Source organism: Lactuca serriola, chromosome 8 (genome assembly GCF_051521515.1).
Source record: "Lactuca serriola cultivar US96UC23 chromosome 8, Lser_US96UC23_V15, whole genome shotgun sequence".
Classification (NCBI taxonomy): Eukaryota; Viridiplantae; Streptophyta; class Magnoliopsida; order Asterales; family Asteraceae; genus Lactuca; species Lactuca serriola.
Genome location: NC_136415.1, coordinates 173,141,407 through 173,156,503, shown reverse-complemented (window position 1 = coordinate 173,156,503; position 15,097 = coordinate 173,141,407). Strand labels below are relative to the sequence as shown.

General features: G+C 35.1%; 1 non-coding gene across 1 annotated transcript; it reads left to right on the top strand.

Moving 5' to 3' along the window:
- The first annotated feature begins 4,801 nt into the window (after positions 1-4,801).
- On the top strand, positions 4,802-4,908 carry LOC145071680 (small nucleolar RNA R71). The gene has a single exon (XR_013690687.1). It is a non-coding gene; the product is annotated as a small nucleolar RNA R71 (small nucleolar RNA).
- The last annotated feature ends 10,189 nt before the right edge of the window (positions 4,909-15,097 follow it).

Here is a 15,097-nt window from a genome sequence, read left to right as displayed (position 1 = left end):
GTGCATGCAACCGTAGAGTTGGATCTATGTTATCACTATTAGTTATACAACATTATGAACACTTGAAGAACCCTAAAAGGCTTCTAAGAATTTCGAAATCCACAAGGAAAGATGAAATACATACCTCTTGTTGTTATATTGTAATAACAACTTGAATCTTGAATCTACTTGTCTTTGAAAGCTAGGGATGTCAAAAAGTCTCGTGGGACACCGATCCCGTGGGGGCCCCGTCCCGTATGGGGGCATTTTTTGAAAAAAATCGGGGACGGGGGCGGGGGCGGGGGCAAGGTTAGCCCCCGTTTTGATTTCGGGGGCGAGGGCGGGGGTTGGTAGTCCCGTCCCAAAACCCACATGGGGGCCCCGTTAATAAATTATATAAATTGACATGTATTAATTATATAAATATAATAAACAATAAAATGATTTTTACGTATAAAAATTCTACAAAAAAACATGTTTTTAAGTTGTTTGTAACATGTAAAGTTATGTTATAAATCTGTATTTATTACCCAAAAAATAGTTTCTTTTAGCCCAAACAAAAACTTCTTTTAGCCCAAATAAGGTAGCCCAAAATCAATCGGGGGCGGGGAAACGGGAGCAGGGGCGGGGGTCAGAAGGGGAATTCGGGGGTGGGGGCGGGGATGGAAAGGATGGAGATTCCGGGGGCGGGGGCGGGGGATGCAATCCCCGTCCCGTTTGCCCCATTGACATCCCTATTGAAAGCAAGTGCCACAAGTGTAGTACCTCTAATGGCTCACAAACACCAAGAGCAAATGGAAAGGCAAGAGAGAGAGAGAGAGAGAGAGTGAGAGAGAGAGAGAGAGAGAGAGAGAAGAGGTATGAAATTCGTCCCTAGGAACTCTAGACAAGGCATGGACGAATTTCATTAGCCAAGGGGTCTTTATATAGGTGTAGGGATTAGGGTTTCAGTCTTTATCCTTATCTAGTTGCTTGCCCACCAAGTAACAATAAGATAAGCCTTGAAAAACCCTTATCCTTATCCTTTGGACAATTTCAAGGATATCTAATCCCTTGAATTCATCCACCCTATATCTAGGATAATCATTACCCTATTTTGTAACTATCACATAATTACAATTCAGCCCCTCTATTTTAATTAATTACACTTGATCACAAAATTAATTCTTAATTATTTATTGACCAATATTAATTAAACAAATATGATTTCTCTTTAATATATTATTCTTATAACATATAAATAAATCATAATAACCTCTTTCTCTATTATTTCTCCAGTCAAGTTGCTTTGGTGAAGGCAACCCAAAAGGACCATGCACAATCGGGTCAAGTACTTGACAAATATGGTTACGGGCTTAGACACTAATCCAACAAACTCTTGGTATACTGGTTCCTAGATTCTAAAAAGTTGGATCCACCCATCACATGTAACCGTCACCCCATTATGCATAAAGGTCTTGACCAAGTACGTGGTCAATTCCTCCTCCAATCCTGCTTAGCCAATCCAATGCCAATCAATCTCATTTGGCACATAAATCTCTTTCTTCATCAATATCTCCAATTTCTTCTTGGCTCGGACTAGTGATGACTTAGATGTGATTTGAGGAAAACACAACCACGGGATATCCCCATGTCCGCTTCCACGAGAGCTTTGGCCCCTCCTTGACATTTTTTTCTACAAACCCAAACCCTAAACACACAAACAAAACACAAAAAGATTAAAATTTAAAAAATTATGTGTCACTGCAACATGGACTCGTCGAGTCCACGAACCGACTCGCCGAGTAGCATGAACAGTTCACCTTGATTCTCATTTCTGATTTGGATCAAATAACCCATCAAAAATCCAAATTTTTTCCAGGGGTTTGCTGAGGGATGTCTATCAAACATTAATTCATAAGAAATTTTAACTATAACAACCTAATTCATCCAAAATCAAAACCCTAGAAATCCAAGTCAAGTTTAAAATCGGGATTTCCACAAATTAGGGTCATTATTCCACCAGAGATTGGATCTTTAACAAGATTAGAAGTAAAATATGTTACCTTTTGATGAAAATTTGAAGAAATCACAAGAAACTGAAGGTAGATGCTTGAGAGGCGATTTGCTCATCGAGTGCTATGGTGGCTGTGAATGAGACCCAAGTTTACCAATTAGGGTAAAAACCCTAATTTCACAGATTGTAAAAAACTATTTTTATTTTTCTGATTAAAACGTGGACTCGTCGAGTAGCTACGTGATTTTGCAGAAATGTCGCGATTTTTCAAATGGACTCGCCGAGTTTTTGAATCTGTGTAAGAAAATTTACCATTTTTTTGTATTCTTTAAATTATGCCACCATACCCCATACTTAAGCTTCACTTGCCCTTAAGCAATCATTTTAAACAAAGAAGAAGATTGAGATAGATAAATCCTAAGAAAAAACTAATAAAAGAAAAAAAAAAGCAAAAAGAAAAGCAAAAAGAAAGCAAACTATAAGATCAGGTTGCCTCCCGAAAGCGCTTCTTTTTGAGGAGTCGTTAGTTGGACTCCTTCCCGCTCTACGTTTCACTGGCTTCATCCATCGGGAATTCTTGCTTAATCCTTTGTGCTTTATACTTTGTTTTATAAGCATGGATTTTTCTTTTATACACCTTCTTCAACTCCTCCTTTCTCATTTTGGTATCATTTCCTTCAAATTTACACTTTATCCTCTTACCACATTTCTTCTTCCTTTCTTCTACCATGTGCCCCATCATGTTCATTCCTCCTTTATCTATCTCGATTGCCTTTTCTATCATCATCTCATCATCACTCAAGGTGACGACTTCTTCCTCACTTTCTTCATATCCTTGAGAATCTAGTGGTTTAAATGTGAATACTTCAAAATTGGTAGAAACTGAAGTGCGATGTTTTGTTCTTGTGGTTAGCTTATCACCTTTTTCTTCTTGATATATCGGGTTTAATCTAGTAGAAAAGCTATGTTCTTCAATTTCCAAAACCTTAGCGTTCTTGTCATCCTTATTCTCATCAACTTGAATTTCTTCCTCATTTTCAAATTCTTTTCATCAAGTGTTGAGGTTATTTCTTCAAAGTTGTCCTCAACTGCTTCAAGTAACCTTTCCAATTCCCTTAAATCCCCTTGAGCATCAAACTCTTCATCTAAAGAATATTGCTTTGAATTATCTTCTTGCAAAAGTGCTAACTCTTTCTCTAGCAATTCATCACTTAATTCCATTGATGAAGTCTTATCTTCAATCGATTTTTTATGCTCCTTTCCTTGATTAGTGACAAATGTAACCGAATCATCCCCCACCCTAAGTGTATGTGTTGATTCCCGCATATCAACTATAGCACATGCTGTGTTCAAGAATGGTTTTCCAAGGATAATGGGAATCTTGGGGTCTCCTTCCATATCCAAAACTATGAAGTCAGCATGGAACACCAACTTATCCACCTTGATTAGAAGGTCTTCACATACTTCTTTCGTATGTATTATCATTTTATCAGCTAGATGGATGGTCATGTAGATAGGTTTAAGTTCTGGAATGTGCAAATTTTGAAGAAAAAGTAGGGCATAATATTGATACTAGCCGCCGAATCACCTAATGCTTGAGTAGTAACCAAATTCCCAAATTGGAAAGGTATAGTGATGCTTCCTGGATCACCCATCTTTTCTGGTAGTTCATCCAACACTATTTCTGACACTTCTTCCATGTTCTTTCTATTTGTGAGGAGCTCTTTAAGCAAGGATGCATACTTTGGCGTGTGAAGGAGTGTTTCAACAAATGGGTTGTTCACTTGAAGTGCCCTTAAATGATCTATGATCTTCTTACACTCTTGTATCTTCTTATTCTGAACGGCTCGACCTGGGAATGGTAATCGTGGCTGATATGGCTTTAAATAAGGAGTATTTTTGCTGGCAGACTGCGGACTCGTCGAGTCCATGTTATGTACTCATCGATTCGATGTCACGGTTCGCAATTTTGGATTTCTTTCTTCATCTTTAAGCTCCACTTTTGCTTCAACTTCCTATATTGGCTTTAGAGGATAAAAACTATTTTCAGAGCTTGTTGTTATCACATTCAAATGTGCTATTCTCGGGTTCTTTTTGGGATTACTTGGAAGTTCACCCGTTGCTCTTTGGTTGACTTGTTGTGCAAGTTGGCCTAATTATTTTCCAATATTAAGAATGGAGGCTTGCTAGTTTCTCAATAACGTTTGTTGCTCTTTCATCATGAGTTGTTGTTCTCTTATATCAGCATCGGTTTCATTGTGTCGTTTCTCGGACGCAACTGCAAGTCTTGTGAGAATATACTCAAAGTCTAGCTTTTTCTCTTGCATTGGTTCCTCTTTTTAGAAGAAACCTCTTTTCTTCATTTTATATTTCTCATCCTTAGCCTTTTTGTAATCATCATAAGGTAGTCATTCTCTCTTTGGTTTTCACCAATCTTCATCGTATTTATCGCCACTCGAGTAACATACTTGGGCCTTTCGGCTCCCATTCTCGTCAAGATCGCAATCCTTTGTAAGGTGAGGCCCGTTATAATTTTTACACACCACTCTAATGGCATAGAAGGATTGGTCCATCTTAGTCATCCTTCGCTCCATATTATCCAATTTGACCATCACAGCTGCCATGTTATCATTTACAGAGTTCACCACCCCTCGAGTCGAGTCATGTCTTGGATTTTGATATTCTCTAGAGTCCTTAGAGAATTATTCAATGAGTCTTTTAACTTCAGCTGGATTTTTCTTTGTTAACGGGCCTTGAGAGTCAAGTAATTGTCTAGTGGTGACATTTACTCCATCATAGAAGGTTGAAACTTCTTGTTGCATATTGAGGTCATTTTGTGGGAAATTCCTTAGTACACATTTGTAGCGCTCCCATGCTTTGAATAAACACTCTCTCGCTTGTTGCTCAAAATTGGCAATGACCTTCTTGAGTTTAGCAATTTTAGATGGTCGGAAAAATTGTTCCAGAAAATCCTCACGCATCTTAGCCCATGTAGTAATCTCTCCCGGTGGTAGTGCTTTTAGCCAATCCTTTGCAACCCCTTTAAAAGTAATAGGGAGCATCCTCAATAACATCGTCTCTCTAGGTACACTTGGAATGTTAAAGTAGTCAACGATGTCGTTAACTTCATCAAGATGCTTGTATGCATCTTCATAATCCTTTCCGGTGATAGGAATCTCCTTTAATGCGGTAAGGATGCGCCCCTTAAGTTCGAACATGGCAGTGGCTGGTATGGCGGGTTGCACAAGCCCGAGACCGATGTCGTCTCGAATCCTTTTTTGTATGCCTCCATTGAGAGGTCGGCAATGTTGGCTCTGATGTTTTCGGGTTCTTCTTCGTGATCACTCTCTTCAAAATCAGTAACACTTTCCTCCTTCTCGGTCTCGTACTCGGTGTCTTCTTTCATGTTGCTGGATTCCCCCACTTTCTTTCCCTTCTTCTTGCTAAAAACCGATTTAAGATTCTTAAAAGGCGAATTCTTCGAAGTATCTTCTTCGGTCTTGTCCTTGTCTTGCGAAACGATGATTCCGGGTTTTCAAGTGGTGGAATCAAGGATGAATTTGATCCACGGGTCATAAACAACATGCAAGAGATAGAAAAAAAACACGTAAATAGAATAAAATAAGCTGAAAAACGAAACTAAAAAAATCACATTGGACTCGTCGAGTCGGTGCGAATGGACTCGGCGAGTTCAAAGGTAAAACAGAAAAAGTTTTAAACGAAATTTATAAAAGAAAAGAAACTAAAACTTAAATCTAATTAAAACTTTTCCTAAAGCAGTAACTTTGTGCAAGAAAATCTTACACAAAGGATCAATAACACTAGCAATTAAAATTAATTTTAGAACCGTTCCGCGACAACGGCGCCAAAAAACTTGATGTGTGTTGAATGCACTAGTTTTAATCCTACTTTTTAATATAAATTAGACACACAAAACGCAGTGAACCAGTCGATTGGTGGTATAGTTTAGTAAGCAGGGTATCAAACACAGGGAACGACAATTAAGCTAATTACTAATTTTATCTAAAAACAAGCAAGAAAAGAAAGGGTTTTCTCTAGTTTTTCAAGGCTAGAAACTTAAGTACTTAACTAATACTCAACTAAGCAACTAACAACTAATAAAATGAAAATCAACTAAGTTCAATTATGGAAAAGACTTTTGTTTAGGTTTAGAATCATTTATTCCTATGGTTGATTTTATGACAAGTGCAATGAATTAATTAGCATTGGCTACCGATTAATGTGATTAGGTTCATGTTCTCTATTAACAATCCTTAGAAAAAAAATCAGTTTAAGCAGTGATCAAGTGATTAAACTAATAGGTTTCCTAGTTTATTGATTCGGATTAAGTAATACTTGTAGTAGTTAATCAAATTACTAATTCAATTAACCTCTTGTTGATGGTTCGTCACACAAGCTCACACATTAATTTACCTATTTTCTAGTTAACCCTAGTTTCACGTTCGCTATTCCTAGGCATATAACAATGTTTTCATATAAATCATATAAGATTAGCAATTAAGAGATGTTCATGCAACTTAGCATGCTGGTTAATTAACCGAAAATCATTATAATTAACACATAAGGTTCTTTAACAAGCTTAACAAAACAAAACTCACCAAATTTAATTAATCCAATCATAAAATCAAACCATATTCATAAAGTCATCTATCATACACAGAAGTTATGAGTTTTTAGCTCATAATTAAAGCAAAAAACAACTCGAAAACAAAATCAATTGAAGCAAACATAGTTTAAACAAGATATTAGGTAAAGAGTATACTTGATTTTCCTTGATCTCCCCAAAATTGAATGCTTAGACTCGATCTCCAAGTTCCATAGTTTCAGTAGCAACTTGAATCGCAATTTTATTCCCAAGGGTTCCAAAGAGAAGTCCCAAATTCGTGAATTAAAGCTCTTTATATAGTTGCTCAAAACAAGGGCTACTCGTCGAGTCCATAGACCAACTCGGCGAGTCCACCACTTAAAATTCGTATGCGATAAGGAATTGTATTTGTTCACGAATCTTCGTGCCTACTCGGAAAGTAGGCACCCAACTCGCCGATTTCTTCAAGGATTTTTTCTTACTTTCTTATTTCTTCAATTCCCGAGCTTCCTATCACTTTTTCTGCTTCTTTTTGCTTTCGAGCTCATCTTTTAGGCTACAAAAACATTAAGTACCTTTTGTCCATAATTTGTAATAAATAGCCAAAAAATATTAAGATTCATTACAAATTATATGACTAATTATGCACATATCAAACAACCACCAAGAAACCCTAGCTGCCATGAACATCCCATTTCTGTGTTTGAGGGAGTAGTTGATGAAACATAGGGTAGATGAAGAAGCACATGTCGCCAGTGGATTCGCCATTTCAGAGTTGAATCAGATGCAGATTCACCCCCATTTCCATCTGGATGAATGAAGGTGATGGTGGCAGAGTGGGAGGACACTAAATGTCGTCTGAGTTTTATGTGTAGGGATTTCTGGCGAGAGGAGGGATTTCTTTGTTTTGATAAGGAAGTCGATTTGCAAGTGTACGTGTGTATGTGTGATTGTTCATCATTTGGTGTTGAATCTGAACCATAACTTCTTGATCGGAACTCATAAATAAGTTTCAGCTCTAGTTTGTTGTTAAGGCTTCCATATCTGAACTCATAATTTGTTACTTTTATAGTTATTATCCTATAACTAATCGGTGATGCATATGGTGAGACATGGAATTTCAGTTCTGTTTTACCATTCTCGATCGAAATTCATCAAAAACCCAGATTAGGTCCAAAGTTTATTGTTTCCAATAAATTGAGAGAGAGAGAGAGAGAGAGAGAGAGAGAGAGAGTTTATTTCCTTTTTAATTGTTCTAAATATTATAAAAAAAAGGTTAATTAAAATGGCAAATTCATCATTTTAAATGTTTTCAAATAACTTTGGACCAAGTTCACAAAAAATGAAACTTTTAGGACCACTGGTGTAACTCCAAAACTTTTTGCACCAAACATCCAATTTTTTACATACCACAGGGACCAAACTTGCAATTTGGTCTCTTATTTATAAATTCATAACAACGATTATGAATACAAATATAAGTTACATTGAAAGCAATATAAGTGTAACTTAACTTACAGAGAATTTCCTGACAAAAAGTTCGGAAATTGCTCTGGCAGACTCCGACTCGATAGCTTCTAACTGTCAGGCTCTCAGGGACCTCAGAGCCTCATTAGAAATTTAAAAATTAAAGAAAATATTGTGCTAAAATAGAGGGAAACTCGAGAGAAAGAGTTGGAATTGTGTGGAAATAGAATAAGGGGTTGAAGGCCTTTATATAGCTGAAAAATCAATATGCACATTGTGCCCCTAGCTGGTCGTGTCGCGCCCTGGCCTGGTCGGCCCTCCCGCTTGTTCACACGCGTCCGACAATGCCTGGTACGATGTGGCAGCTTCTAGAAGCTTGTGCACCGTGCACTGTGGTAAACTTCCAAAATTCGTATCTTCTTTACGTGCCCTCTATTTTTAATGTTCTTTATATCCACGCATAGCTATCGACGAGATCTACAACTTTCGTTTAGACTCCGTCGACCAATTCTCGTCTTATTTTTAAAGTTATATTGTTAACATGCTGAAACATCCCAAAAATACGGTCCAAAAATTTCATTTTAAATCATTAATAAAAACCATAAGTATCATTCATCATATAAAATTCATAAATCGTGTATCTCAAAAATATCGTAACATATGTCAATATATCAAAATCATATGTCAAAACATTAGAGTGAATCCTCCCAGGCTAAAAGTTGTGGTATGTGCAATGCAGTCATCCTGAGCTCTTCCCCTTACTAGCGGAAGTACCTGAAACCAAAACTGAAAACTGTAATAATGATAGCCGGCCCCGCCCGGCTGCATCGGGCACTGTCCGGCATCGGGCCCCGCCCGGCATCGAGCAGAGCTCAGCGTACATATAAGCATATCTACTAATACACATAACATGAGCATAATCGCCTAATCATAAACATATAAACATTCCTCGGCCCCGCCCGACATCAAACCGAAATCCGGAAAGTATACAAACATTCCTCGGGAACCGCCCCGACATCAGACCGTAGTCTGGAAACATACAGATACAAACACATGCATGAATTTCAAAGACATCAAGCATACTAACATTCTTTGGGTACCGCCCCGGCATCGGGTCGAGACCCGTAAAACGTATAATCCTACATCGGGCCCCACCTGGCATTGGACCTTAGTCCGGAACATACTAACATACATAAACAGCCCGACCTTGGTGCCTTCGACCCGTTCCTACTAGAGGAAAACTCACCTCGTAGGCTAATTATGAAATCTCGTGTGAGGAATCTCTGATGGGTGCTCTAACAAGTCCTAGCTATCATTATTACAATAACACTTAGTCAAAACCTGATAATCCTTATTAGGGTAAAATGACCATTTTACCCATGGTCAAAGTCAACGTTTTGGGTTGAATCAACTCGCCAGTTGACCCATCAACTCGTCGAGTTCTATAGATCAAAAATCCTGAAATCGCGATCCAACTCATCGAGTCATCCCCCTGACTCGTCGAGTTCCCTAGCTACTCATAGTTGCGATTAAGTGAGTCAACTCGTCGAGTCATCCTCAGACTCGTTGATTTCTACCATATTCAATTATCGGGACAACTCGACTCAACTCATCGAGTTTATCTATGAACTCGACGAGTTCCTCTGTCTGTTTGGGCCATCTTAATGGATTATACCGCTACACTCCAGATCTAAGCTTCTTGTTTCTCATACACATTGAAAACTTCCTTTTGAGGGTAAAGTTTCCAACTTTACCCACTAATACCCCCATTTGACGAGTTTAGCTCAAACCCTAAATCTTTAGGACTAGATCTTGGTCCACAAGTCATCCAAACTCCAAAATAAAACATACAAGCAGAGATCTAGGCCTTAGACGATATTTGAACACGTAAAGCTTCTGCCTATTCCTCCATGCATGGCCTTTTGGGGCTTAAAAGGCCAAGATGACATCTTAGAGCTTGCATGGGGGCTCCAATGGCATAAAGTTTGCACCTTTATGCCATAACAACCCTTAATGATTCCAGATCTAAAGGTATCCTCACTTAGGACGTCCATATCCCAAGGATCAAGCTTCTTGGACCAAAAACACAATAAAGAGCAACTAAGGGGATCTAAGAAACTATTAGGAAAGTTAAAGACTTGATTACCAGAAAATGATGAGGATGGAAGAAAGTCGATGGATCTACTATCTTCTCCTTGAATCCTCTAGCTTTTTCTTCTTATACAAGCTTCAATAACACATAAAGATCACTCAAAATGGCTCACAAGCTCACAAATGCAGTAGGGTTTCTGAAACTAGGGTTTGGGACTTGGAGGCTGGAAATGAGGCCAACAAGTGGGGATTAGGATGCTTAAAGAGGGTGTAAAACCCCGAAATTAGGGTTTCATCCTGACAGCCCTACTCGTCGAGTCGAGGCTCTTAACTCATCGAGTAGGTGACTTAAAATCAAGTGGCCATTCTGGTTTCTACTAGACGATTTTGGGGCTCCCAACTCGTCGAATAGCTCTACAAAAGTGAATAAATTATAATTAAATGCGTACCAGGAACCAAGCGTTACACAATCTTAGACTGTTAAAATCCGTATAAAAATCATAACTCTGGCATATGACATCCGTTCTCAACTGTCTTTATATCGATAGACTCTTATTAACGAGATCTTCGACTTCTTGTTATTGTTTCGGCTAACAATCAACCAATTTGAACTTTGATTTCTGTGCTAACACAACTATGCTAAAACTTTGAAAAATCATTACTACCTCTTACAAAGTCACATTTAGACATTCTATATATACATGCACTAGGTTTTACGATTACTATGGCTTTCTTTTAGGTTACGTAGGCTAATAAGCAATCTATCTGCAAGTCACTTTTTACGACGTGTGTAGCCGTTTCGGTTCAATCGCAGAACTTCAAAGAAGCATAACTTCTTCATACGAAGTCAGATTTCAGAGTTCTTTATATGTGTGGAATTATTCTCACATATACTATAACTTTGGTTAAGATTGGTTATCCTAAATAATCTTCTTATTAAAATGTTGTTTTATAGTTTATTATATCTTAACTATCTAGCCCGAAGTTGTGGGCGTTACATGCTAAGTCTATGTAATTAGGAGAACAATCTAGTTATGTATTCTTGAATCATAGTTGTTTTATTACTGTAAAATAATTATGACTAGTGTTGGATCAAAATCTAAGGTTAGCTTAATAAAGATATGAACTTTAATGTGTATACATGTTTTAGATCACCAATCTTAGCATGATTAAATTCTAATCTTTAGAAATACTAAAAATCTAATCTTGCGTTATACGAACTGAACAATGAATTTTAGGGATAATTAATGGCATGACACAAAATGACTTCTAGCCTAGCGATATTTAGTGTTGCCCTCCCTCCTTAAGGTTGAGAGTTCAAGTCCCGTTGTGGACATAAATGAAATTAAGGAGTAGTTTAGGAGTATAATAGATTTGTTGTTGAAAAAAATGGCATGTCGATGAAATTAAAAGTCCTTAGAGTCATTAGTATTCGTAAGTGAACCAAACACATGAATCAATTTAGGAATCGGTGAATAATGAATAAATGACAATTACACTAAAGTAGTTATCCATGATTTTGATATCTAATCCAATTTGAACCAAAGTATCTGAAGTGATTTGTTTCCAGTCGGCTTATCTAGTTAGTTTAGTTATGGTTTTGTTTGACATTTAATAATAACCCCCCCCCCCCCCCCCCCATTTTCACTACTTTCTTTTATTTAGTATAACGTATAATAAAATGTCCACTGCTCCCCTTGAGTTTGACACCATTGCATATCAGAACTATATTATACTCAATTATGTTCACTATCTGTAACGTGTGGTTTATATGCGATAGACTAGAAATTATTAATGGAAAACTAATCGATTAAAATACAAATCAGTATCCCCCACTACTAACAATGTTGATTGATGAATGCCTATTCATAATCTTTGAGAGAAAAAAATGATCGAGGAATGGAGAAATTTTCATTCAGCTATTTGTACAATTATTTGAAGTTACGTTTTGACCATTCGAATGGACATAAATACCCCTTAATTCATGTATTAATTTAAAAAGGGTATCGAATAAAAAATAAATTTCAAGAATGTCATTATCAATCTAATTGATTTTATTAATCCAACGATACAAATCTATTATTATGTTCTCACCATATTTATGGTTCCTAAATGATTATACTAGTCGTTTACCCACACCAAGCGGTGGGTTGCGAATAATTTCTTTCAGAAATTAATTTCGTGAGACAATTAGTTATTTTGCGCAAAAAATTAATACATCTAAACAATTATCAATAAGAGTAACGCTAACAGAATCGAAATAAATAACAATTAAAAATAAAAAGTTTAGATTTTTACAAATATACATGATAACATTATTGATTTTGCATTATTAATTCTACAACACTCTTTTATACACCATATTTGATGTCTAGATTTTACTTCGTTGAATTGTTTGTTAGACATTGCTAATATTCGAAAACATGTTATATTTAAAAGAACACAAGTTGTTTTTCAAGGAATCGTTTCCTTTCTGTGTTTATTTGATATTCTGAAATGTCCATTTTATTTGTTATATTGGATTAAAAATAGAAGTGTGTTGATGTTTTTTGTTCAAAAAGAAAGTGTTTTTTATATAGGTGTGCATTGTTGACTAAAAATTCAATTACAATTTTGTTTTTTACAGTATATTTATGATTTATGTTGATTTTTATCATAACAGGTAACTGATAAATCGATGTCTAGGTAGAAATTCTTAATTTTTTTTTAGCTATTCGATTGAGGTCAAGTGACTAATCGGCATCTAGATGGATATCCTTAATTGTATCAGATTTTTAAAATATATATATATATATATATATATATATATATATATATATATATATATATATCCTCTAAGAAAATTAATAATACGACATATTTTATTGCTATTTAGTTATTTTGTTAGAATATAAATAATTTATTAAAACATTATTCAAATATTTATATATCCTAAGAAAATAAATCTTTGAAATTTAAAAATTTTGGTCTAATATTAAAATTTTTGAAATTTTGTAATTTTTGAAGAACTTTTTTTATATAATATTGCCGGTAAACATAAAATTGTCCCCACAAGTATAATTTAGAAAAATTATTTTATACCATATCTTGGCGGATTTTATTAATATTAAAAGGAAACATGATTTTTGTTAAATTATAACCACACTAATATTATTCCAAAAAAAAATGAAAAAACTGTTTTAAAAGTATGCGCCTAAAACATTATCAAGATTTAGTGATTTACATTGGTGGGAGCCATTCATTTTTTATTCAAATTTTTTTCATATATTTTCTAAAGAAGTCTATTAAAACTCAGACAAATTCTTTAGAGTAATTAACATATAAAGTTAATTTTCTTTTGGTTAAAATTTGTTTTCAACATTAACATGAAAATCACTTAATATATAGTAATTAATAGTCCCAAATATAATAATGAATTAATACGATTTTCTGCATACAACATTTCACATGTACAATATTTAAAAAAATATTTATTAGATATAAATAAATAATATTAATCATATGTATAAGTATAAGACAATGTATAAGTTGTCATTACCAAATCCCATCATCAAACCTTTTGGTTGCTATATAAAATATAAGAAAAAGAAATTAGAAGTTTAACTCTTTAAATGAATATTGTGATCAATGAATATATTTCATATAAAACTTGATCATTATAAGTTTAACTTTAAATGAAATAATTTTTTTCTAAAAACCCATCCAAACACTCTCTACCAAAAACATTAGTATATCATATTCAAAAAGTAAACTAAAACCGAAAAAAAAATATACATTGGTTATTCTTGCATTTGATAACATGGTTTTTGCTCGAAGTACAGTGAATTTGACTGCATGGTAGATGCTATTTGATCATCCAAATGGAATCCCATATAACCACTTTTTAAGATAGGTTTGAGCCGCACACAAAGTAAAAAACATATCATAAAATATACCATAGAAGTCAAATGAAATGATGTTTTCACCCCTTGGATCTCTAGAACTGGAATGGAATGAATGGATGAATAATCCATATGTTGATATTTTTACACTATAAATCCCTTGAATTTTATTTTATTTTACTTTACGTTTTTGCAATCTTCTACTAACTGCCATGTATGAACAAAAGGGGGTTAATAATCTACAAATCAAACTTATTGATCACTAAATAGCCAAATCCAAAATATCATATCATCATCTCTTGACTACATCACTTTAGCTGTTATTCATACACCTATTAAGTTGAAAAAACATGGAAACATGATCAGGTTGAGAAGCACGGAGAGCTTGGCCAAATTCATAGACCTATTAGGCTGTAAAAAAAACTAAATATAAATATTAGAGAAAATTGAAAATTTAGCCAAATACATTAATTACATTGTGGAAAATAGCCAAAAAAATCGAAATTGCAAATTTAGCCACTGAAATCGCAGATAGAAATAGTCCATCTGCGATTTTGTCATTCCGTCTGCGATTTTGTGTTCCATCTATGATTTTGCCATTCCATCTGCGATTTTGTGTTCCGCCTGCGATTTTGACCTAATTTTTGTATAAAAACCATTTTTTCCTTCATTTCTCACTCTCCAATTTAGAAATCTCTCTCTCTCTCTCTCTCTCTCTCTCTCTCTCTCTCTCTCTCTCTCTCTCTCTCTCTCTCTCTCTCTGTGTGTGTGTGTGTGTGTGTGTGCGATTTCCTTTGACGATTTATTCAACAAAATGGACGATTTCTTCAACAATCCTGAAAATATGGTAAAATTTTAACTCATTTTATGTTTTAATCAACATTTATTTAGTGTATGTTTATATTTATTTATTATTTATTCTATAAGTTTTTGTAAAAGAAACTGAAACTATATTGTTTGTTATTGGGTAATTGTGTTGTATTTGATAGATATAATATTGTTTATTAGTATCATTGAAGTTTTTATGTTATTTTGTTAGTGGTTGTATTAATGTATAAGTATAGACTGCGTAGAATG